This window comes from Anomaloglossus baeobatrachus, chromosome 1 (genome assembly GCF_048569485.1).
Source record: "Anomaloglossus baeobatrachus isolate aAnoBae1 chromosome 1, aAnoBae1.hap1, whole genome shotgun sequence".
Lineage (NCBI taxonomy): Eukaryota > Metazoa > Chordata > Amphibia > Anura > Aromobatidae > Anomaloglossus > Anomaloglossus baeobatrachus.
Genome location: NC_134353.1, coordinates 166,085,172 through 166,089,568, shown reverse-complemented (window position 1 = coordinate 166,089,568; position 4,397 = coordinate 166,085,172).

Below are 4,397 nucleotides of genomic sequence, written 5' to 3'. Positions count from 1 at the left end.
ACACTTGTATCAATATTGGACATGTCAAGGCAATTTTGCATAGAACCCTCAGTGCCCAAAGAATCAAATGTGTGCCAAAGGTGAAAAATACAGATTGCACTTTTATATGCAGACAACACAGACCTCTCAATGACCCTTAAGTTGTCTACATTTTATACTAACCACTTTTATGTAAACTTGCATGAGAGTGCTCCAGAGTACAAATTACTAGGCAGCCAATGCACAATGTGCCATGAGGCTACTGATTTTTTTATTCTATTGTTTAAGTGACATTTGTATATGATAAGTGTGAGTCTATTTAAATCCTACAGTAAAAATAAAATAGCATAGTATTGTCCCTTAGACGAATTGCCCGGGCTCTGTGCACATCGTGGCCCCAATTAATTAAGACTGGCGTGCGCCTCTGAAATTAATTTGACACATCTTACAACTGCTATGCTTCTCTTCTAGAAATGTAATTCCATCTAGAGGCTGGCGCTCATTCCTGGCATAATTCATGCAACTTTTGGAACATAAATTATGATGAATTTGTCTGGCAGGCTTTGCGATGCGCTATCCTGGCCCCAGGTCTATCCACTTTAGTGGAGCTGGCTGGGACTTGGGTAGAAACGGCAAAACTTGCCAAATTTTTTGCAACTTTGAGGCAATAATTTGGCAACATTTCAAACAATTTTGCACTAGAATGCTGGCTAAAAAAAACTCCTTGATAAATCAGGCTTTGTATTTCTACTCTCTTAGAAGTATACCACAGGCACTGGACATAGGACATTGCTGTGTGCTCAAAGAGAACCTGTTACCATAAAAATGCAGGTCAATCTGCAGGACCATGTTGGAGGAGCTGAGTACATAGATATATATATGTTGGATTTTCAATCCAATGGGCAGTCCTAATAGTGATTGACAGCGCTCTTTGTATAAGTGTTCCCACCAGATATAGAAAATATACCCTAAAAGCGAAGAATCGTATTGGAAGGTAAAAACATATTGTCTAAGGCCTTGTGTTGGGGCATAGTGGATGATGACAAATTTCATAGACAATTCAGACTTGGATTTTTTTTATGAACTCTAACAAAAGGACGTTCCAGGATAGAATAGCAAGACTGGGCAGTAGCTAAACATATAATTCTGTATTCATAGGCCAGCCTTCTTACACCAGTTACATGTGGTATTCCTGACTTTGATCATGTCCGCCTTGCTTTCAGACCGTTTACTGCCCAGTACTTCTGAGCTAGGCCTGGATAGGGGAAGAACTCGCATGGGAGAGGGAGTAATAGATCCCACTACTAATCTACCTGCCACTCCTTAAAAATCCAAGCCCTGTGAATAATATACTAACGATCTACAGCAGGGGTGGGCAGTTCATTTACCTGAGGGCCCGCTTACAAATGGTGACTATTGTGGAGGGCCAAAATGATAGGCTGAAATTAATTCTGCCCAATATTAATATTAATATATTAATGTTATCACTTAATATTGAGAATTAAGTATGCTGACATCCCTCTATATGCCATATGAGCCCCCACACAGTCTCTTATATATATATAGTATGAGTCCCATCATAGCCCCTATATATACAGGATGAGACCCCCATATAACCCTTTATATACAGTATAAGCCACCACATAGCCCCTAAATATAAAGTATGAGCCCCCACAAAGCCCCTATATACAGCATGAGCCCCCACAAAGCCCCTCTATATACAGTATGAGCCCCCAAATAGCCTCTTTTTATACAGGATGAGACCCCCACAACACTTTATATAGAATATGAGACCCAAGCTAGCCTATATACAGCATAAACAATCACATAGCCCCCCTATACTGTATAAGCCCCCAGATAACCTCCTAAATACAGTATGAGCCCCCACACAGGCTCCTACATACAGAATGTGCCTCCATATAGCCTTCTAAATACAGTATAAGCCCCAACCTAGCCTCCTATATCCAGTATAAAAAAAATCACATAGCTCTCCTATATACAGCAGGAGACCTCATATAGCCTCCATATATAAAGTATAAGCCCCCACATAGCCTCCTAAATACAGTAGGATCCCTCAGACAGGCCCCTGCATACAGTATTAGCCCCATATAGCCTCATAAATACAGTGTGAGCCCAACATAGACTCCTAAATACAGAATAAGCACACACATAGTCTCTTAAATACAGTATGAGTCCCTACATAGCTCCCATATATAAGGTATGAGCCTCTACATAGCCTCTTAAATACATGCAAACATCTTATCCACATATGAAAAAAAAACACACATACTCACCTCGCTCCCATTCCCCCCAGCTCTGCTTAAGTCTCCGAGGCCCTGACTCTCCGTACAGCACACGTAATGTGATGTCATTGCGACTGCTGTCTCACACGCTGATGGCAGGAGGACCCACCAGCCTCATCCTTCACCAATGTAGTCATTGCGGTCTGTATGCTGAGGATGCGAAGAGTGGTGACATAAGGAAGCTGTGGCAGAATGGCGGTGGGTGAGGGAATGATTCCGCCTGTCAACTGTCTCGTCCCTGGGCCGGACTGGAACAGCCACAGGGCCGGATGTGGCCCCCGAGCAGCACTTTTTACAGCTTTGATCTACAGGATTAAAAGTGGTTAGAAGTTGTGCTGCTGTTGGAAGGCTTGAGGGGGAGATACATGACACAAGGCTGCCTCTTTGACCACTCTCCTGCAAAATCAAAGGGCAGGACCTCTCCTGCTGCTTATGGGGTTTACAAATTTGTAAAAACCCCAGAAAACAACTTACTGAAAGATAAAAAAAACAAAACTGCTTTTATCATAAGCATGTAACAATTTCCATGACACTCCTTTACATCAATATAAGGTAATATCATGTGCATTGCAAAGTATTCACTGCAAATGGAGGCAAAAAGTAAATTCCTAAATAAAAAAAATATCTCTGCAAAATGTTTGAAGAATTTTGTAATTTACATGTGATTGTCAATGGATATATTTTTTGCATATACAGAGTGTGGAGTTCATAAAGCTGCACGGAGGGCAATCATTTTTTATAATTACATTTAATATGCAAATAGCCCCTATTAATAGCCACCTATTCCTTCCGCAGAAACAATGTGCATTTAGTAATTCCCAGAGGCGCATTGCATTGCCTATACGTCTCCTTACACCATCTTGGTACTCTCTCTAAAAAAGAACACTCCCCCTTAAGGTCCAGTCACACTAAACAACTTACCAGCGATCCCAACAACGATAGGGATCGCTGGTAAGTTGCTAGGAGGTTGCTGGTGAGATGTCACACTGCGACGCTCCAGCGATCCCACCAGCAACCTGACCTGGCAGGGATCGCTGGAGCGTGGCTACACGAGTTGCTGGTGAGCTCACCAGCAACCAGTGACCAGCCCCCAGCGCCGCGTGGAAGATGCTGCGCTTGGTAACTAAGGTAAATATTGGGTAACCAACCCGATATTTACCTTGGTTACCAGCGCACGCAGCTACACGTGCAGAGAGCAGGGAGCAGCGCACACTGAGCGCTGGCTCCTTGCTCTCCTAGTTACAGCACACATCGGGTTAATTACCCGATGTGTACTGCAGCTAAATGTGCACAGAGCAGGGAGCAGCGCACAATGCTTAGCGTTGGCTCCCTGCTCTCCTAGCTACAGCACACATTGGGTTAATTAACCCGATGTGTCCTGCAGCTACATGTGCACAGAGCAGGAGCCGGCACTGACAGTGAGAGCGGCGGAGGCTGGTAAAGGTAAATATCGGGTAACCAAGGACAGGGCTTCTTGGTTACCCGCTGTTTACCGTGGTTACCAGCCTCCGCAGAAGCCGGCTCCTGCTGCCTGCACATTTAGTTGTTGCTGTCTCGCTGTCACACACAGCGATCTGTGCTTCACAGCGGGACAGCAACAACTAAAAAATGGCCCAGGACATTCAGCAACAACCAACGACCTCACAGCAGGGGCCGGGTTGTTGCTGGATGTCACACACAGCGACATCACTAGCAACATCGCTGCTACGTCACAAAAGTTGTTCGTTAGCAGCGATGTTGCTATCGATGTTGCTTAGTGTGACGGGGCCTTTAGATCCCCAGTCTGAGGCCTACCAATTAGCCAAATCAGATCTCCTTCTTTGCATTGAAAAATGTGTCTGCAAATGGAGTCTCTGGTTTGGCTTCTTATCTTAAGTCATGTGGCAAGGCTCGTTAAAGGGACTTTTAGAATTGATACATCCAATTGGTGGCACCAGAAATTAGGTTCTCTTCCTTGTGAAGAGCCTATTTGCATATTTAAAATCTGAGAGGAGCACTTAATGGCCTATTAGTCTCTTGACGCCAACTTGGCACTCTCTGCAAGGAAAAACGTTCCCCCTTAGTTCCCCTATAATAACTTAAGAATTCTTGTGATTTACATTTAGATTTCACATT